The sequence below is a fragment of the Ictidomys tridecemlineatus genome, chromosome 4, assembly GCF_052094955.1.
Source record: "Ictidomys tridecemlineatus isolate mIctTri1 chromosome 4, mIctTri1.hap1, whole genome shotgun sequence".
NCBI classification, from domain to species: Eukaryota; Metazoa; Chordata; class Mammalia; order Rodentia; family Sciuridae; genus Ictidomys; species Ictidomys tridecemlineatus.
In genome coordinates, this window is record NC_135480.1 from 164,357,637 (window position 1) to 164,380,733 (window position 23,097).

The 23,097-nt window shown below is 35.2% G+C and overlaps 2 pseudogenes; both read right to left on the reverse strand.

Annotated features, from left to right (window-relative positions):
• Positions 1-946: 946 nt before the first annotated feature.
• LOC101965798 (afadin- and alpha-actinin-binding protein pseudogene) lies at positions 947-2,691 on the reverse strand (annotated as a pseudogene).
• An 18,794-nt stretch (positions 2,692-21,485) lies between these two features.
• On the reverse strand, positions 21,486-22,641 carry LOC101966096 (melanoma-associated antigen B4-like; annotated as a pseudogene).
• Between the last annotated feature and the right edge of the window lie 456 nt (positions 22,642-23,097).

The window sequence follows — 23,097 nt, forward strand, 5'->3', positions numbered from 1 at the left end:
TTATACAGCTTCCAATGAGTTAAAATTGTTCTAAGTATCAGGTTATTTCAATACTTTTAGATATATTTTACAAGTCTGCCAACATCTTTTAAGGGCTTATTTCTTTTTTTTAAGCTTTCAAATATTTATTGCCCAGATGAATTAAAAAAAAACAAAAACCTTGAATGCAACATGAAATGTGGCAATGATGCTAATGCATCTGTTAATAGAATACCACTAAAAATTTTACTATATTTGTGGTGTGTGAAGTTTTTAAGTCTTAAAGACTCTTTTTAAAATTTTTAATAGTTGTAGATGGACAGTGTGCCTTTATTTTATTTTTTTTTATGTGGTGCTAAGGATGGAACCCAGTGTCTCCTCACACATGCTAGGCAAGTGCTCTGCTACTGAGCTACAGCCCCAGCCCATTAAAGCCTCTTAACATAATTATGTACATCTCTTTACAAAATGTACATACATTTCATTTCAAATATATGAAAGAGATAATTCCAAAACTACACTAAACATAATAAATATAGGACTTGCTTTGTTTAAAATCTATAGTATACATCTAAGTAAAGGCTACACTTCCAGTGCCAACTATATTAGGGACAAAAAGTAAACATTTACAATAATCATTTTCCTAAAAGTGCTATTTTTAATACCTATGCAGAGGAAACTCATTCTAATGCTTTTGTTTCCATCCAAACATCTATATCATCCTTTATTCACAGTACCAGATGTTTCTGTTATTAAAAATAGATATTCAAAGGTCTTACAACTTTTTACATAGACATAGCATTTCAGATCTTTGGGGGAAGATAGGGAAGTCCAAACAAACAATTCCATAATTCCATCTGAAATTATTAGAGATGATTAACTTTATGAAATACCCTAAGTTTCAACTTAGATGTGAATTTCATGAACATGTTAATGAAAAAATTTCCTTCCTCATGTCTAAGATAAGTTATCTTTTTTCTATATGAGAATTTGTAGAGGGCAAGGAGCACATTCCTGTCCCCTGGGTCTTGACGCCAAGCTCCACTTCAGATTTGTACATTCTCTTCCAACCTGATTTGGTTTAGTTTCTTCCAGAGTTATATTAAGTACATTGATTGAACTGTGTTCAGACAAACAGAAATGTGTCTGGCAGAAGTCTGAAGTAGAAGGTGAAGCAGGAAAGGATTGAGTCAGCTTCGATGTACAAATTGGAGACCGATTAGACACACTGTGAGGCTTCTTTCTCTGTGGCGTTGGGTGTACTGTAAGACTGTCCCAATCAGAACTGCCTGAGAAGACACTGAAAAGTTTCCCATTTTCTGAGTTCTGGTGGTCAAAGGTAGATTTATTTAAAAACTTCTGCTTTATCCAAATTGTTTTTTTTTTCCTTCCTTTACTCTAATCCTAGATATACAGCAGCTTCTGTAAAGCTTTGTCTTTCTCTCGCAAAATTTTTTTTCTTTCCTCTGTTCTCTTTCTCTCCCTAAAAAAGGGACCATTGTTCTTTGAGGTGTTTCTTTTCTTCCAACAAACAAGTCTGGTCATAGTGAAGTGGTAACTGCATCACAAGCAGTAGTCAGTGGCTGCTAAGTTTTCATTATTCCTTGACATTGCTGAATAATTTCTAACTTCAGTTTCTCAGTTTCCTGTTCAAGTTCAATATCAAGATGTGATATCACATCTTCATCATTTAAGCCTTCCAAGTGTACCTTTGCAGCTTGGTTATCAAGTATTTTCCTACATGACTTTTCAAAGTCCTCCACTGTTTGCTGATGCCATATATAAGCCCTCTCTCATAGTTTCACAGGAAAGGTCCCACATACTATCTGGTTAGTCCTCCAGTATCTTCAACATCAGAGATAACAGTTCCAGCACTTTCATCTTCTCTTTCTCTAAGTTCCTTCTTTTGGGGAGAAAGAATAGAAATCATTACCTATTTCATTTGCTGAAGAACCTTCTTGAGTTCGGCATTTTCCATTAAGATTAGTTTCTGACAATGCTTATAATCATCGAAAATTTTATACATTTCATCTCCTTTCCTGGCCTCCATTTTACCCATCCTCTGGGATCCTCTTTTTCCATTAGCTTCCCCCATATAATTTAAAACATTCATGGATATTTTTTATTCATCTTGGTCACAACAAGTTGATGTAGAAATTCCTTTATGTTCATGTTCTTTTCTCTATATATCATGATTATACTGAGTAGCTCAAATTGAAATGATATTTTGTGATTTTTGTACTTCATCTTACTCATTTTTCAGGAGTTGAGGCAAATTCCTATTCTTACACTTTTAACTGTATCTCGTGAAGCTCAATCATTTGCCTTCCTGCTGTGCTCTAAGTTTTGCTTAGCAGTTCTGTAGATAGTCCCTATCGACTCCCAGTTTCGATTCTGTTCCCACATTTTCCAGAGCTAGAACATTCTTCTGCTGAAGTACAAGTAACTCATTCAGATAATTTTAAATAGTAACTATATTTAATTCTCTCTTTACTTTGGGATTCTTCATATAATGAAGGAAAACCAAAAGTAGTGAATTCCTACCAAGATATGAAATACTTTGTTCACCATTCTTTTCTGCGCAGAAGACACTGAAAAAGCTGTGCACATTTTTTGATAAAGGTATTGAAGAACATAGCACTTGTGGTGAGTATAAACTTGAAGGATTCATTTTTCTTTTTGAGAGAGATTTTTGCTTTCTGTAGATGGACCTGGATCTGCAACAGGCCTGTACAGGTCGGGCAGGACCCTCTGAGGGCTCTTTCAATGTGATACAAACATCTGGAAGACTGGGCTTCAGATGAGCAAGCATCCATAAAAGTTCTGCATTGATGTTTAATTAAAAGGAATGAAAACTGTTTGCATTACAATGTGTTTTTTATCAATTATCTTATTGAAACCTTCCCACAAAATCTGAAAAAGGAGTTAATATTACCTAAAACCTCAAACAAGTCAAATAACCAGGCCAATTCATTAGAAAATATGAGACCCTTGACTTGACTTAAAGCATGTTTGACTCCAGACCATCTTTTCTACACTATGATAATCTGTTCCACTATTGAAATAGTGGCCATCTTTTAAGGCCTCCTCTTAAGTGGAAGAATCTAAAAATTAGGGACGTTTGATTATGAATACTAAAATGCTTTCCCTGATGCTTTCATAAATTTGTAATTAAACAGTACCATTACTCTATGACAGATAGAAAATACTATCATTAATTGAGGAAGGTGTATACCCAACTCAAGAGATATCTAAAATGAAGAGCAATTGAGTGATTCACCCAAGGTTGTTCATAAAATTAAGACTTAGAATAAACACAGGTGCTTTGCCACAAATAGGTGTATATTATAGTGATTCTTAATGCAGGTTGTGCAGTGAGACAAACACAATGAGAACTAAATTAATGTTATTCTCCCAAAGTCAACATTGGCCTTTCTGCTTCTTGCCTCATCTCAGCCCTGAAAGAAGCCTGGAAAATAGGCTGTTTTCTAAAATGGATTAATTTGTGAAATTTATACCATGTGCCAATATTATTGGGAGTGTGATGAAGTGAGGGTTTCTTCTTCCCCTACTTCTTTCATAGTTGTTTCCTACAATAAATGCACATATTATGCAATTTCCCTAAATTATTATAATGCTTAGTATGGCTCTATTGTTGGATTTCATACTGTGAGGACAACTTCTAGAAAGGTTTATTTATAAGGTCATTTTGAAATTTAAGTAGTTAATACCCTTCCTTGGATGGTTTCCAAGACATGCCTGCTTTATGATGAATTTTCTCTGTCATGAATAGACTCCCAGAGTATAGCAAGATTGGGTCTAATATTATTTCAGCATATAGAAACAGATGAATTGAGACTGAAGTTTCTTACAATAACTAGTGCCAAAAAAAAAAGTTCTTAGCCATGAGAAATAAAAAAGAAAATTGATTACAGGACCAAAGTTGCTAGAGAAAATAGTTTATGAAAGTCGTTTATAATGATTTATAATTTTCAGTGCTTTTATTGCATATTCTATCTAATATTTGTTCCTGATAGCCTGGTAAGACAGGCAGGTGAGGTATTATTTATGTTAAAAATGCAGATGAGAAAAGTGAAAAAAAGAGATTAGTTTACCCATCAAGAAGAGACTAGAATTTCAGGAGATTTATTGGCAGAGAGAGCAGAAGAAGTTAGGGGAAACTTCAGAGGGCCCTGAAGATCTGACTATAAGAAAGAGAAAAAGGAGGGCAAGAGGACCCAGTAGGATTCCACTGGTGCTAGAAAGTTTCAGCCAGAGGATTTAAGGTCTGCTAGCTAAAGATCTTTATCAGAAGAACAAGTCTATTGTCTTGCCAGAATGGACCTGCCTTAATTCCCCTACCATTCTCAGTCTTTAAGAACAGCCCTCAGGAAGTACGGCCTCAAAGTGACATCCAGAAGGGTAGTAGTTGGGAATATCAATCAATTAACCTCCTGCAGGAGATTTGAGTGCAGGTTTTCATGACTGCCAGTCTCTTATCATCACCCAAATACCAAGTAGAAATGGTGGGTCAATGGTGGGCCCAGAAGTGTATTGACAACTAGCATTTTACATAGTCTCTAATGTGAATGATACATAATGCAAACTTTTTTCAACTAAAATCATCTGATCATAGAATTTAGTTGTATTCGTTTTCTTATTATTTATTTTATTTATTTTCATTATTTGTCAGATTCTGTTCATTTTTTAAAAGGCAAATCTATTATTTATGTGTTGAAGTAAAAAGCTATAGAATGAATTTACTGAAATGTTTTAGATATGCAAACACAAGTGGTGGGGATATCAATATCCAAAAATTTTGAAAAAGATGGCCCATAGATTAGTTTTGTCACTACTCATCTCCTAGTATGTGTTGTAATACAAATGTTTTTAAGACTCGATGGCCAAAACTTTGATGGATATATGACATTGTATAACTCACTTACTTTCACCTATTTATCTACTGATGTGAATACACATAAATGAATGATCTAAAATAAAAAAAAACTCATTTCTCAGATGAAATAGCAACTATATTTATCAAGTACCACCATTCCAATGCATTATAAGAGAACCCTCATTTTGTTCTGAAAACAAGAGTGCAAAAACATATCCATCATTCCTTTAAATTACATATGAAGACACTGAGGTTCAGAGACATGAACAACTTAAGATTTAACAGGAAATGGTAAAATCTGGATTTCAATTTGGCTTCATTATCTATCAGAGAGAGGTGTTACACAACCAATAAAGATACAGATTAGAATACTGTAGCTTTAGGCATGCCCATCCATTTAATTACTTAAACAACATTCCTGGAACTGTGCATAGTGACTCACATCCATAATCCTGGAGACTCAGAAAACTGAGGCAAAAGGATTGCAAGTTGGAGGCCAGCCTCAGCAACTTATTGAGGCCCTTAACAACTTAGGGAGACCCTGTCTTAAAAAAATTAAAAGGACTGGTGATACAGCTCAGTGGTAATGCATCACTGGGTTCAAAACCCAATACAAAAAAAAAAATACACATCTTAGAATATTTTACTTTAAAAGTAGACCAATGAAAGTTTTAAAAGTGATTTTTAAAAGTTTTAAATTAAAAGGTTTAAAAGTGATGATTGTCTTTGTAATAGGAAGAATGATTTTCTATATCCACTGCCTATCCCACTTCTGATAAAACAACCTGGTAAGAATTCTTCTGGGGATTATGGAAAAAGAATACTACTAAATTATGTTTCTCCTTGGTATATTATTTGAGACTATAGGATACAAGTCCAATTTTTATCTAATGGTTTAAAATTTTTCTCTATCTGCAAACACATAGAAAGTTCAGAAGTCAAATATAATTGCTGTTTTTCTCCCTTAACACAATATCCATGTCATAGGGTATGCTTATTTGCTTATTTTCTGTGCCTAAAACACTCTTTTCTGTATCTCTGCCATGAAAATTAGTCTTTAAAACTCAGTTTATACCTACTTGTCATTCACCACCCATGGAATCTTTGACATCTGCCCACCATCCACCCTTCCTCAACACAATCACAGGGTAGCTGACTCAGCAGTATCTCATACCACTCTGCACAGATTTGTTTCTTTGCCTTGAGAGCCAAAGAATGTCTGTCAACAGAAAATTGCTTTTATTCAGTCAGGCTTTTTTTCGCTTAGAAAAATATAGGTGGGTATGGCATGGTGGCACATGTCTGTAATCCCAACCACTCAGGACAGTGAGGCAGGAGATCACAAATTTGAAGCCAGTCTGGGAAATTTAGTGAGAGCCTTTCTCAAAATCAAAAATGCAACAGGTTGGGGATATAGCTTAGTGGTACAGCACCCTGAATTCAATCCCCAGTATGACAAAAAAAGAAAGGAAGAAGGGAAGAAAGGAAGAAGGGATATATCACAGCCTTTGGGACAGGAGTCCCCTATGTTTCTCCTTCGCTAGCAAAGCAATAAAACTCTTTTTTTCCTTTTTCTAAAAATTGCATCCTCATTACTGAATTGGCACTGGGGACAAAGACCGAGCTTTCCATGACAAATTTAGCACCCTAGATGGGACCCAAGAGCAGCCCCAGCTCCAGCTTTCTTGGGCAGGCCTGGCACTCCAAGGAACCCCACTTCCATGCTCAGGATGGAAGGTAACTGGCAAACTAATTGAGAACCAACTGCTGGAGAGTTAAAGGCAGGTAAGTTTGCTTCAGGTAGAACCAGAGGACCTAGTCCTGTGAGGAAAGGGAGGGACTGAGGGACCATCCCAGCAGCTACCAAGCTCCTTTTGCCTCAGGGAACTCCTGAGTTCTCTCCCTGAATGAAATTCAGAAAAATCATGACAACTCTGGCTGTCTGTATGGTCACTGCCCTATGTATGCAACGTCCAGTCACACCTAATCAACCACTGTGGACCTCTACACTGCTCTGATGCTAAATACCCTTAACTGTCCATGCCCCACAGAGAACAAAGATTTGGGGTTCCTGGTTACATCCTCCAACTTGCCCTCCTTTAGCAGCTTGGAATATTTTTGCCCATTTTTCCATAGAAATAGAATGTAGAAATTGACAGTGGGGAAATGTAATAGCAGTCCACTATATGCTTTGAACATAGCCCTAGCTGCTCTACCACTGCAACTTGTTTTTTTTTTCTAATTTTTATTTGTTCTTTTTAGTTATATATGACAGTAGAATCCATTTTGACAAATACATACATGGATATAACTTATTTTAAAAATAGTCATGTTTCTTTCTCTTTCTCTGTCCCTGCTACTAATTTCTCCCTATTCCTAATCTCAGGGGAAACAGAATTACCTTTCTTCCCCATTTTAGGCAGATTTATCTGTCCTTGAAACACATCTACCAGAGGAATGAAGTAGACCACACTTGGAGGATGTTACAAAAATTTCTCAGAAATGACTATCTCCCAAATTAACAAATGAATTGCAACTCCAACAGAGAATATGTGGAATGTAGCCTTTGAGTCACCTCTTTAAAAGCTCCCTGTTTCTGCTGATGGGCAGAATCACGGACTTTGGGACAGGGGTCGGCTGTGTTTCTCTTTTGTTAGAAAAACAATAAAACTTTTTTCTTTTTTTTTTCAAAAAAAAAAGGAAGGAAGGAAGGAGAAAGAGAAGAGGAGGAAGAAGAAGAGGTGAACGGGGGACGAGGGGGAGGAAAGCACACAGCATGGAGAAATGAACCAAGGATTCTATAAATCTTGATAAATAATGCCCATTTATCCATAATCTACTAATTTCCCTTCTCCAAGTGCAGTCATATGATTTTTGCAAGGGAAAATTTCAGTTAATCTTTTGTTCCTTTTTCTGTTATCATTACCATCAAAACCAAACCATAGAGATTAACATCATAAGCATGTTATAACCTTAAGATAACATTCAAAATAATACATAGATGATAGAATGATAAATAGCTGGATGGACAAAGTATGCAAAACTATATTAGTATAAAAACCCAAATATGTGCAAAAGTTTTGAAAAATCTTGACTTAATATTTCATATGAACAGAAACTCAACATAAATGACATATTGAGCATGACTTCAGTGTTAAGTAAACTTTCTCTTTGCATTAACATTGAACTCAAATTGCCTTAATGTGTCTAAATATAGTACACTATTAGGTTTTCATTTAAGGAACAAAAATGAACAAGTGCCTTATAAGTCTTCAATAAGTTGTAATACAGTGGTTTTAATTTTGTAGAGTGTCAATAGAACAATGTAAATAATCTTATCTCATCTGACTTAGTATTATATAGTTTATGAATCAGAATATTTTATCAGACTATAAACAACCTTATAAAGTTCCAAAAGGCTAGGTGAATATATTGCATATAACATACATGAGTGGATATTTATCAAGTTCCCTTATAACAAAAATAAAAATTGAAATAGAAAATAAATATCTTTTAAAAAATGAAAAAAATCAATATATGGTTTCCTTTGGACAAATAAAAAGCCACTGTTATGTCTAATATAGCCATACAATGGTTTCATCACTTTTGTCCACCAAAAAGCACATTTATAGAACATTAAGCTCATCTGAGTATTATGTTATAAACCCAAAGGCATAGCATAGAAAATTGCTGTGTCCTGTCTCCCTATAATATTCTTTTGAAAGAACAAAGCAACCTGGTCATCAGAAAAATCACATTTCAAATCCTTCTGAGAGAAAAAAATGCTTTATATTAATATTTGAAAAATGTAAAAATGTGACACAGTGCAGATATAAGTTTATTCCAAATGTATGTTTATGGAGAACAGATTATTCTATGGTTAAAAACAGATTGTTATATATTGGGAAAAAAAACAGAGTTTGATGAGATAAATCCACCCATCATTTACTTATGTGACCCTGAACATATAACTTGGTCTCTCACATTCTACCTCCTTTTCCATGGATACCAAGAGCACGGTTTTTATATGAAATAAATGAGATAATGAGTATTAACTCACATGAACTCTATATTAGAATGATCAGAAACTATTATTATTCCATGTTTACAAATCCTACACAAACCCATAGGCATACAGTGTTCATAGAGAATTAAAACATCACTGAAGGAGCATATGTGCCTTCCTCAAGTAGCACCACGTCCTAACAGATTGCTGTCATGGTACGTTTTCATCTGTAAGCATTAGTGCCATTTTCGCATACCTGTTAAGCAATCTTCTGTTATTACTTTGCAACACATCATTTATATCTCTCTCTTTACTAACATAAGACCATTATCTTGCCATTCAGCAATGATACATGATTCATCCAAGATTTCAAATGACACCTTCTTGATATAAGAGGGAGAAAACAAAAAAAAATTTACAAAATGTATTCTACATTTACCTTACTTCTTCAGAAAATATATTTGGTGGCATAAACCACTACAGTTGTCTTTAAAGTTTATCAAATAAAGTTTTATAGAGGACTTTTGGCATTGATTACTTCTAAATTTTGATACTAGAGACTATTTCCATATGGAAAAACAAAATCATGGGAACTTGGCATAGATGCAGTAGATGTGATCAATTTAGTCATGTAAAATAAACCCATGACCTGTTTTTCAAAATGTCATTAGAGCAGAATTGAAAAAAATGCAAAGGAGAAAATGGTCTTCCTGCAGCATTTGATATGTTGGTCTTATTTTTCATCTTAAGTCAGAATTGGCTATCTAAGTAATTTTTTCTTTGATTTCTCATTTATATATGAATATTTTACTATAAATTATAGCTAAATTGTATTGAATATTTAATAAGAACTCTTGTATATCATCTCACTTAATCATTAAATCAATCCTATGCAGCAAGTAGATGTGAGTAAACAAATGTTAGGTCAGTGGGGAATTACAGAAGAATTTTGTAATGGTTTTGAACTGAAGTGTATTTGCATACAAAAACCTCTGTTACAGATAGACATATTAAGACAAAATGAAAGATTAAGGCATATAAAGGCAGAAAATTAAGAGGTAGTTATCAATTATCAAATCCCCCTTTTTACAGAGTTTCTTTGGTGGCTGGGAAGGGCTAATGCCATGCCTTTCTAAACATTGACCTGATAAATATTCTTAAACTCTGTGGCTGTGCACGCAGAATGACACAAACGTAAAGGTAATATGGTCTGATACATGCAAGGAGGTAGCATGCCCAGGCTACAATAAGAACATAGAGATGGCCTTAAAAAGACTTCTCAGAGAAAATACTGCGGAAGGGACAGAAAAGAATTTTAAAGAGAAAAGTATCTAAAAATGCAGAGCAGGACGAGGAGGTTTGAGAAAGAAAAGGACATTTAAGGCAGAAGCACTAGAATTTTTGAAGGAATGGAGTTGTGAGAAGGCAGCATGCATTTGAAGAAAAGAATATAAAGTCTCTCAAAAGGGAATGAGTGGACATGAGAAGAAAGAGGGAACCACAAAACATGGTCATTTGCATCATGCAAAGAATTTGAAATTTATGTTTTAAGTAAAATAAGTGCTCTAAGGATTCTCGACAGGGCAATATAATTAGAACAGATATAAATTTTAGGTTTTAACCTAAAAGTAGATTCTTTTAAAAGGTAAATTTAATAAATCTAAAGTTGCAATAAAGGAGACAAGGTGGTCAGAGTTGCTCAAATCAGACTAGATTTTTAAAAATGGATAAGTTCTTAGATCTCTAAGAAATCTTTAAAAGAGAAAATCTTTTAATTTTATACTAGTTTTTAAAGCCTATGAAGGACAAGCATCTAACAAATTAGTACCCTGGCATCCTGTTTTTGAATTTATATTTCTGGTGTCAAAATGACAATGGTTCCAGGTACAACTCATATTCCTGTGTTTCTTTCACAAGTAATAAACAAAATTATCTGTTGCTGTTATAATTTGCAAGTGAAAAACATTTTTCATAGAATAAGTCTTTCATCTCTCATTTTTTTAATAAAATAAGTCAGATTGGTTATCATGAGAAGGCTACAATAGAGAAAAAACTACCTATGCACTATTTTAATTGTTGAGAGCAAACAAAAGAATAAAGATGAATTTTTAAATGATGAGTTTGTGCCAAGTAAAAACCAATACAAAAATAGTGTGAATGTAAAAAATATTTTGCCATTATTCAATGAGAAAAAGTATTTAGAAAATTTGATTTTCACCCAGCATACAATAGTACTATGTTTAAATATGTGAACCAAAGGTATAATTCCTATCATCATATACTTCAATTTAAAAATTATCAATAAATATTCAATAAAGGAATTTTTCATTATATCTTGATTATTAATAAACTATGTGATATGCCATCAAACTGATAAATTTTTAAAATAATTTCTAAGGTGATGATAAGAACAATGATATAAATGACAGTTTATTACATTTAGAGTCGAGAATTGAGTTGGAGATAAAATGGGGAACTTAACCAGTCATTAAACTTCATTCTAACTTAGGCATCTAGGCTTAGGTAGAAAAATCTATGACAATAAATAAATGCTGTTACCTCGAAAGCTATGGATTTGCTATTTTGTTTATGTTTAATTTCTAAATTTAATTTAAGGATTAACTAGGAAGTATAAGTACAAGGGATTTATGCCTAATGTTAAATAATATGAATTAAAATGATTTTAAAATAAGCATTTGGAGTTTCTTAGATTATTTTTTCCTAAAAGAAGACACATGTATTACTAAAATTTCAGTCTCACTGGCCTGCATGAGATATGGTCAGGGTTTTCAATTAAGATGTTTAGGGAACTATACAAAGATGATGGTCACATCCCTGCTGGGGAGGATCATGAAAGTGCTACACTTGGAGAGATCTCGATGTAGAGCTCAGCCAGTGTTACAAGATTTTTTTCCTTTGAGGTTTAAGAAATCCAAAATTTGGGGATGCTCAAGATAATATTTTTATCATTTTTCTATAAACCAGTAAATAAATGTATATGCCCGTCATTATTTCCTTTACAATATTAAAACACAACAAGTGGATCTCTTTCAAAGCCTTCAGGCAAGTGGAAATAGTTACCAAGTCCCAACACGTTCTCTAGCCTTGAATCATCTGAGGAGGTACCCAGGTATCAAAGCACAGAACATCATAGCTCTTTCTTATTTGCCCAGTAAAAATGACGACAGGGTGTCAAACACTGACTTAAAAGTATCTGCTAGTATTTAGCTTGCTGTCACTAAGTAACATTTTTAAATATAATAAGGTATTCAGGAAAGAATTCTTTCACTCTTCTATGTATTGAGTAATGTGGTGTGCTTTGATATAAGAAAGGGAGAAAGAAGAGAGGAAGGAAATAAGGAAACGGAAAAAGGAGGTAGGCAGAAAAGAGGGAGGAGGAAGAAGAGGGGGAAAGGCAGGAGAGAAAGGGAGAAAATGCAGTCTCTGTCAGAAACAGGAAGTTCTTAAATCTTGAAGATCATGTGATAAAACTGTAACAATATAAAGGCCCCATCTTCATCTTTGGATTGGCAAAGGAAGGACAAGCACAGTGATGTGTTTCATGTTATCGTTGAAACATTTTCTTGGAGCTCATATTAGTCAAATTTATCCCAGTTCTTTCACTTACTCCTTGCATCTCTGTTTTCAGTTTCCTAATGAGACAAATGGACACAGACGGTAATCTGAAATAGAGGAAGGATGAGAGGATTCACAGAGCTAATGCACCTAAAGCGTCTACAGGGGGCGAGTGCTAGGTCCGTGTTTATTTTTGCCATTATCTTATTTATGGAGTGCCCATTGTGAACAGCACACCATCCTGGTGTCTGAGCTCAGCTACTAGAAAATTGGCAGTCAACACAGCTACTCTCCAGGGACAATCCACACTGCTTTGGAACCAACAGTGTGATGAAACGTTTTATAGGGTAGCTCCAGTTGAACTAATTACCACCCACATCCATCTGTGCCATTTGGTTCCTTGCCAAAATCTCATGTGTTATTGTTTAGATATGGGCATATTCTTTCATAAATCTGCTCCAAACTTGTTCCCAGAGGCTTATCTGAAGAGCAAATGCCTCCGAATCTGGGGAACTTTTGAACATTTAAACTCCCACATCCCATTCCCAATGAATACAGATCCCAGGTCTTTAAAGATTGCACAAAAGTGCCATTTATGTGCATATTGCTCATCCTCAGACACAAAGAATGAAGCATAATTGGAAAGCATTCCAATTTACACGCTGAAGAATACAAAAAAAATACAAATTATTTAATTGGAAAGGAAATGATTCTGTATCATTAGATGATTCACAGAGCACCCCCATGTCCAAGCCTGAAGAAACATCAGTCCTTAGTGAGAGCCTCACAGCCAGACAGACTGAGTTGGAATCTGGCTTCTCCTCTAGCAGCTGTGTGACACTAGCAGTTATTCAACTACTCTGTGCCTCCAACTCCTCATATGCAAGAGAAAAAAAAAATGTCATGGGTTTTATCTCATTTCATTGTGAAAATTAAGTACAATAGGTTAAAATACTTGAGACATACCTGACATGGAGTGTATGCTCTATAAATGCTGGATACCATTGTGAACCTGAGGCATTTTGAAGTCAAGTCCACAGCACTAAGTGAATGCAGTAATAAGGGATCTCCCACTGTTCTACTTATATCCTCAGTAATTCAATAAATTATAAGTTGGGTTTTTTTTTGTTTCTTTTGTAGTTGTTTTTGAAAGCAAGCATTCAAAAGAAGTTAACAGATAAAATAACAATTCATTTGCTTGAATATTCCTTGAATATTCCTTTTAATCTGGCATGTTCTAATACAACCTGAGGACAAAATTTGCTTAGCAAGTACTGAGAATTTGCTGCAGGAAATTCTAAAAAGTCCAAAAGAAATGCATCTAAAGGGGTGAAGACAGAAGCAAAAACTGGAGGAAATGGAATAAAATCAATCAATAACTTCCCCTTGGGTAGAATTCCATTTTCTTCATGTAGATTTGTATTAAAAACAAGATAGAGGCAGTACATATATGCATATCTGTTTGCTAAAAAAGTATCTGTTTTCTTCTCGTCCCTGCCTAACATATTCCAAGAACAGAAAATTTATAAATTAGACTCTAAGTTAACTAAAGTGAATGAGAGATCCAGGATGACTGTGAGATTACAGGGTATGGAATGCTCCTTCACAAATGCCTATCACACTTCAGGCCCATAAATTATTAATGTGTGTTAGGGTTGTTAGGACAATGTATGGAAATGTACCCAGAATCCAAGATCCAAAATAAAAGCAAATGGCTAAAAGTGAAAGAGAAAGAAAGAATGAGACAGTTATATTGGTTTGGTGAGAACTGAAACATTTCTACTACTCCATCAGCATTGATTTTAAAGATCTGAATGACATACAGGCTGATGAATAATTCAGATTTCATTTATTAGTCCACTGACCCTACACATGGCTTCATAAAAATGAAAATAATATTATTCTCCTGCTTCATTCTCCATAGATCGAAAATGTGTCTGTAGCTGGGTAGATTTTTTTCTTATGTACTTTGCCCCAGCACATTGTATACACATATATTTGCATGTCATACATTTAGAAAAAAAAATGTTGAGATAAAAAATTTCAATAATATATAAAGGAGATCATTTTGCCCCCTACTGGCTGCTGACTTAGATCTGTTAAAAAAAAAAAAAAAACAATGCTGATTATCCTGTAGCATCTGGTTACCTGGCAACTCTCAATGTAGCATGCAATTGTATGTTCTCAGTCTAGGATTGACACTAACAGACTTGCCACCAGTGTATCCACAGGGATACATCCTAGAAGACTGAGTCTTCTCCAATAACCTTCCACCTCTGTTCTACAAATTTCAAGTCATCATGCTAAACAGTTGGTGATGCTCTTAACAAAGACACAGATGCCAGGAAAAGGAGCATGTGTCTTGAGGGTAAGATAGTATTGCAATAATTCTTTGAACACATTGAGTTGAGTTTGGAGTAACCAATTAGAAGTCAATAGAAGTTGGGAAACTTTGCTACGATGTGGGAATTATTGTCTACATTGCTCCCACCATTTATTTGAAAGTCACTTGTCTGCAGTAATATTAGGTAATCTGTCATTTTCTTTATTGGCAGATATTTCCTCAACCCAACTCTTCTTTCAGTTAACTCCATGTATCCAATGATGAGTAAATGTTTTCCAGTCAACTATAAAACAGAATATCAAAACTAAAATTTTGCCGGTGGCCCTATGACAATCAATACCACATATTAAAAATATTTGTAATACAGTCTTGCTCTGTAAGACCATCAAAAATAAGTATGCAAACAATATGTATGACATACTTGATATAAGAAACCCTTAGCAATTGGTTTATAAAGGGCCAAGAGTGGGAATTACAAAGAATTGTGCATGATACTCTTTTTAGAAAGGGAGGATTTCTGCTAACCACCCATCCCTTGTAGATGAAGGGGTGCTGCCTACAATTGAGGTAGAGAGCTCCCTATACTTTTGGAGATCATTGAACTATTTGATGGGAGGCTGGCCTAATATGATTGTGTTAAAAAGCTCAAGGGCTATGGTGTATAAGTAACTGCAGTCACAGAATTTGTTGAAACAAAAGATCCATGAATGACTCCTGCAGACATGGCCTGTACACCCAGCAGAGGGAAAGGTGCTGATGGGCTTGTCTATACTACCCACCAGGCACTTAAAGGGTGAAAACAGACATCAAAAGAGGGATGTTAAATGTATCTCCAGATTCCCAGGGGCTGAGGAAGGAGTAAGCAAGAAGCTGAAAATGATTTTATCATCCTCAAAAGACTACTGCAAATAAGAATTCACACTGGATAAAGAATGTGCCTGTGGGATATGCCCAATTCAAAAAGTGTCAAAACTAGTTGGCCACAAATCTATCAGTCAAGTAACAATATTTCAGTTCTCTTTAGCTCATCACCTTTCCGGTTTTCATCCCTAAGAAGTATAAAAAAATCTTGATTTATAAGATGAGGAAGGACAGGTAGAATGTGAGCTCAAGGAAATGTACTGGCGTCTTTCCACAGTGGCATCCTTCCCATTTCAACAGGCCCAAGATAGGAGAGGAAAATAGAAAATGTCTCAACCTTACATCACATTTAGAGTTGACATTATAGTGTGGAAGAGAACATCCTAATTAGGGGATTGGGAGTTTATTCTGTAACTTAAAGTTTCTGTGCAACCTCCTCGTTCCTCAAAGTAAACATAGAAGGCTTGCTGCCTGCCCTAATGTTCATTCAGGATTATAACCAAAACTAGCCCAAGTGAGTTGGTATAAAGAGGCTGTAGAAGACCAGATAAGTTGCTTTATGGCAATGTTCCATGAGCAATGCCCAAGCACTACCCAGCACAGTCAGAATCAGAAGACTCTCGTGATTCAGCCAATGGCCTACGCCTGCTAAATCCTCTTCTCTCAACTTTACTGATTAACTAGCTTTTGCTCACATACATCAAACAATATGAGTATTTTGTGAGTGTTCCATTTCTACTTTTATAAGTTCTAATTTTTAAAAGTCCTAAAATCAATTTAAATATACTTAGAATCTTCTATCACTATATTCTAATTCTGCCTTTTCTAGCTCCACATAATAAAGTGCTCTATGTTTCTTGAAAACAGCCATTATTGCAACCTCTTCCTCAGCCTGCGATTGTCTACTCCAAACAACTCTGGTTTCCATGATCCTGCTCATCACTTCCTCAGCAAAATATCAGAAGCATTCTACCTCATCCTAAGAAGTACAAACAACAGCTATTGTACAAGTATGAATTACAAGGATCATTTTCGTAAGAAATTGATGTACTTTCCAAATAATTTTTTTCCTTTTTGCTAAAGTGGTAAATTTGGGGAGTTAGTAGTCAGATATTTAATTTATTTCTGAGAGCTAATTTCCATTTCCCTTTTTCTCAAGTTTTTCTATGGGTAATTTCCTAGAGCAACACTCCTAACCTCTTGCCTAACCTTCACCTATGCATCTACTGAGAGTGGCCAGGTTCATGAGTAATATCCATTGCTCCAGTTTTTGTAACAATAATGTATTAGCAGTTCATAATCAATGAGGTTTAAATCTCTGACCTGTCTGCCCAATACCAAAATAAGAGAATGATTGGGAATACCAAATTTTCCCCAAGGTAACTTGTCCAAAAATATAGACAAGCAATGGGGAGACACTGACAAAAGCATTTCATAGTCCTTTTCTGAACTAAGTTCTACAAACAATTTTCTCCCAGTGAACTGTGATACTTTTATTACCATTTCTACTAGTGGTAAAGAAAGAATTGGCATAATTTATGCCCTCAGATTCCCATATCTGGTCCTCTAGTTTGTACCGGGCAGGGAGAGAGGGAGGAGATTGAATTGTATTTGGGGAACACATAAGGACTCTCACCTTCAGTGAACTTGGTTCTGTGGGATGTTGACATTGATGACCAACAGCTAATCATTGCTAGCATTTGTAAGCTGAGGTTATTTACAATAGTGTGGGATGGTTGGAAGATTCAAATTGTTAAGACATGAGTGTGTGGTCTGCAGCAAATGATATTGAAATCTACAGGTGTAGCTTTTACCTAAGCTGACCCAGCTGAGTCAAGGATTTGGTAATAGAGAAAATACAGTTTTCATCTAGGCAGGCTTGTTAATCATTGGAGAAAAAACATTTTTCTATATTTGTTTCTCAATATGACTCACAAACAATGAGGTTAAAACTGCAAAAGCAGCTGAGTTCTATGTGTATCAGAGAAGCAATGAAATCCAACTTCATAATGTTAGTGCTGGAGCTGGACACACAACACCATCTCTACTGTTCCAAAGTTCCTCCTGCTAAGACAAAACAGAACAAGAAACTGACATGAGGGAATTCTTGTGTTTAATGTCTTTGTTATTTCAAAGCAAAAATTTAAGAAAATCTGATTTGGGACTTTAAAGACTTGGACTGTGATTTCTAAGAACATACATATGCCACTTACTATTTGAACTTTAAATTCTCTCCGGAAAATTCATACTAAGAATGAATTTATATTAAAATTTGGAAAACCTCTGAATTGTTGGCCAGAATCATTGATATAGCTTAATATCACCATAAGCTAATAACAAAGCCTATGTTGAGCTACACTGGATTACATGCCTGGGAATTTTGCAATGATAATTGAAGAAAGAGTGACTAGTAGTTCCTGAGTGAGGTTTTGATAAAATTTAATCAATATATTGCTCCCACCCTTTTCTGAAATCAATGGAGGCAAAATAACACCAACAACCAGCAGTCCAAGGAGACATAACAGGGGAGCATTTGTCAGAATTAGAGAAAACGTATCATGCAAATGGAAGCATGACCTACATAGGCTCAATGTTCAGACAAATGCGTTCAGAAAACCAAAGCTTATAATGTTGTGTACAATGGATCAGGGGAAGAGCAGTTGGCTGCCAATCCTTACATTTTCTTGTGGAGCCATCTTGCTGAAGCAACACTCCTAACTGCATTCCAATTTCTTTCTTCTTTTGCACAAGAGGAGCAAGGAACCTGGTTGCTGAAAGATAACCATTAATCCAACTCTCTCAGGTTCTAGGATCTAATGTACCACAAAACCAAAGCATCAATAATTTGGTCTCTTTTATTTTGTCTCTATGATCAACAAGAAAGTGACACTAGATAAATATATATCCACTATCAAGAATAAAAACTTCCTTCATAGGCTGTTTCTACAAGTAGAACTAGAAGAAGAAAGGGAGAGAGTATTAGTAATATCATCTAATTTGTTTGCTGAGAGACAACCTCCAAAAAGGGAATAGATAAATCTGCCCTCAAAAATAAAAGCAAAATAAACAAAAATTGAGAAAATGTGTACTTAGCAGACATGAAATAAAAGAAATAATAAAAGGATTTTATTACACTCTGGCAGAAGAAAATGACCTTAACAGGAAAGAAAAGAAATATATAGGAATTCAATGAGAAATAATCAATATAGGAAATGTTAAACACATGGGGGTAAATCAAAATAACTATCTCTAAAACATTACTATATGTTTAATATGTATAATTAAAATACATGACAACACAAATGGTGGGCAACAGGTCAAAAAAGAAGTTTAAATATGTCAAGGACATTATCCAGGAATTGGTCAAAATAATTGTTTTCATAGAATCAATAAACCAGGATACATTTTGTACTACCCATATTAATGAGTAAATAGAAAAACAAAAACAAAGAATTTCTAGTAAGTTAGGCAAAGGGACAAACAGATCAATCAAAATATGTAAACACTAAAAAATGATGGCAAGACAAAAATGGAATATAAATGGGGCCTAAACAGAAGAAGCATGTGGTAGGAACAATAACCGAATATAAAAGTAGATTAAATATCCAAACAAAAGTCTTATTATTATACTTGATTTAAAAAAGCAAAAGCAAAGCACCACATATAAGGAAGAAACTCTAAATACAGTGATGACAAAAATATTGTAATTAAAATGATGAAAAAGAAATCGTATTCAGCAGGTCCCAATGCCATCTTTTTATGATGAATCGGTACACACATTTATACTGCTACACTGTTCACAATACTGTTTGATGATTTTCATTGTGGTATATATTTGAAAATCCTAATTAAAAACTTATATTTGACAAATTAAAAAATCACAGAATATTTTTGGCTCTGTAGCAAATAGCAGTATAAAACACAGTATAAAAATAGCAGTATAAAAACACTTGAGGCAATAAATGAAATAAAGGGAGACATTTTTTCAATGATAAAGGGGATGGTAGGGCTGGGGATATAGCTCAGTTGGTAGAGTGCTTGCTTCACATGCACAAGGCCCTGGGTTTAATCTCCAGCACCACCAAAAAAAGAAAAGAAAAGAAATGGGCTGGAGCTGTAGCTCAGTGGCAGAACACTTGTCTAGCATGCATGAGGCACTGGGTTTGATCCTCAGCACCACATTAAAATAAACAAATAAAAGAATAAAGGCACTCTGTCCATGTACAACGACAAAAAAAAAAAAGAAAAGAAAAAGAAACTCATATAAAGGGGATGGTGGAAGACCAGGAAGATTAAAAAAAAAAAAAAAAAAAAAAAAAAAAAGCCCTAACTCTAACTCTGTGTGTATCAAATAGTAGGGCTTTAGATTAGATGAAAAGCAAAGCTTAACTCAAAACAAAAATGTAAAAATTCATAAACATGGGAGATTTTAATGTGCTTCTCTCAATAACTGATAAAGTAAGCAGTCAAAAATAAGTAAGAAAATACAAAAACCAAATATAATTATAAAATCCTCACAGAACCGGAACCAAATAAAAACCAAGAAACATCCTTTTCAGGAACTCATGAAATATTTTCTAAAACTGATTGTACACAGTATCAAAAAGTAAATCCCAGCAAACGTCTAAGAATTGAAATAATTCAAGATATGTTTCTGATTACTATTGAATAAAACTCAAAAACAAAAACAAAAAGGTAACTAGAAAGTCCCCAAAGCAATCACTGACTTAGGCAAAAAGCAACAACAATTGAAATTAGAACATTTCAAACTGAGTGATAATGAAACTACAAGTGAATCAAAACTGTGGAGATACCTTTAAACAAAAGTGCTTGAATAGGTTTTATTCCCTTTAAATGTATACATCAGGAAAAAAAGGAAAGACTGGAAACCAACTAAGCTACCATATCATTCTAGAAGAATCATACCTGAACAAAAGTATATAGAACCAATGTCATAATAAATGATCAGAAATTGATTAGATAACAAAAAATGAAGAAAAATCAGTAAAAACAAAACTTATACTTTTGAAAACATAATAAAACAAGCTTGCCAAGCTAATCAAGAAAAAACAAATAAAGGAGCACAAAACATGAATTTCTAATATCAGGAATGAAAAAGTTGAACTTACTATGGAAGCTAGAACAATTTAAAAGATAATCAATGAATATTATTAAAATATGTATGTCAGTAAATTTGACAGTAGAGATGAAATAAAATCACTAATAAAAGAGAAAATAGAAAATCTGAATAATCCTAAATTGTGAAGGTGAATCTGATAATAAAAACATTTTTTTGAGTTATTACTTTAATTTATTATTATTTAATTTCACATAAATTAGAATAAAGTAAGCAAATCCAAGATGTCATTTAATATTGCAAGCAAAAGACAAAAAAAAAAAGATTAGAGGCAACTACAAATTAAGGAATAAACCAAACCAAGTATTAAGCATCTTTTACATTTCTCATTTTACATTTTTTTCTCCATAATGTCATACACAACTTTTAATGTGAGGTTCTTTCACATTTCCTTGAAAACCTGTCTGTTAACATGTTGATTAGTTCTGATCATGAAGAAAACATGGTTTGTGAAAATATTTTTAGAACTACTACAACTGTACCTTTCAGACCCATTACACAGCAGTGAATGTGAGAACTAGATCACTGACAAGGTTATAAACAGAAGCACAATAAATCTTCAATTAAAAGGAACAACATTGCAAAATAAAAACCCAAACAAGATAGATTTCTACTTATGCATAACAGGAAAAGATCACCAACATTTTGCTTCCTCCAGCCCACTGTTCTCCCAGCCCACAAAAAGCTAACTGCTCTTCAAATATAAGTGAACACTGGACCTCAGACCCAAGTAGATATGGGAGGGTCTGTGAGGCAGGGTCTTGGAAACTGCCCTGGCCCTGGCAGGTGCACCCACTTTACCCAAAGCTTTCTCTCCTACTTTCTCCTCCTCATCTCTCAAAGCCTCCTCATACAGATTAAGGAAGGCATTGAGGTTGGTATCATTGATCTTGGCCAAAAGCTCCAGGACCTTCATCTTGCTGATTTCTGCATAGACTCTGGGACCCCACAAGAATTCATGGGAGGGCCACTATCAGGCACCTGGCGGTACTCCAGGTACTTTTCCTGCACTAAATCTTTGGTGATGAGCTTCCAGGGCTCTCCAAAGATTAAGTGCCTCCTCCCAGCATAGATCCTAAACACATTCAGGAATTCCCAGATCTGTGCCTCAGTGGCACGGTTTTTCTTCATGAAGATCACACCCAAGAGCATCATCAGGAGACCCGTCTTGGGCAAGCCCCTACTGCCTCTCAGACTTCCCTCACTAGAGAGCCACAGTTTGCTGATAAGGATGTAGGAGTGACTGTTGAGATCCACTTCCTTCAACTCAAGGCCAAAGACCAGCTCCACATGCTCAGAGGTTCTCCTGAGGATCTCAGGGAAGTACTCCTTGTACTTCTTGTTGACCACCTTAAGCATATCTGCCTGTGTAATGGGCTCTTCTGTTTATCCTTTTCCAGCAGGATCTGCACCAACAGACTGGCCTTCCTGTGAGAGGATCTCTACGTGAGCTCTCAGGAGAGGCTGCTGCCTGGGAGCTGCCTGGCATTCTCTCCTGGGCACCTACATCAGAACTTTTACAGGAATCACCTGCACCAGGAGAGGTAGAGGGTGGGGCTCTCTGAGACACCTGGCTAATGCCTGCAGCAGGGGATGCACTCTTACCAAAAGAAGAGGTGTATGAGATGTATGAGGAGGCTTTGAGAGATGAGGAGGAGAAAGCAGGAGAGAAAGCTGTGGGTACAGTAAGTGCACCTGCCAGGGCCAGGGCTATTTCCAAGACCCTGCTTTACAGACCCTCCCATATCGACTTGGGTCTGAGGTCCAGTGTTCACCTCCTTCTCTGCAGTGGCCTGAGAACCCCTGAGGCCTTGGGTCTCATCTTGTACATGAATGCTCATAGCTATGTTATTTATAATTACCAAAAGTGGAAATAAAACAAAATGTCCATCAGTGGATAAACTCCATGTGGTATAATCAAACAATAAAATATTACTCATGTAGGAAAAGAAATGAAATATTGATTCATGCTACAACCTGGAAAAACCTTGAAAACATTATGCCTAGTGAAAGGAACCAGAACAAAAAGTCACAAATTATATGATTTCATTGATGCAGAATGTCTAACATTGTCAAGTCTTTAAAAACAAGAAGTACATTATTATATTTTAAGGTCTAGGAATAAAGGGGAAAGGTGGGGAAATGCTATGGGTACAGGGCTTCTTTTTGGGGTGATGCAAATATTCTGGATTTAAATCATGACTACAGGGACACAGCTATGTTGATGTTTATAGCAGCACAGTTCACAATAGCTAAAGTAAGGAACCAACCCAGATGCCCTTCAGTAGATGAATGGA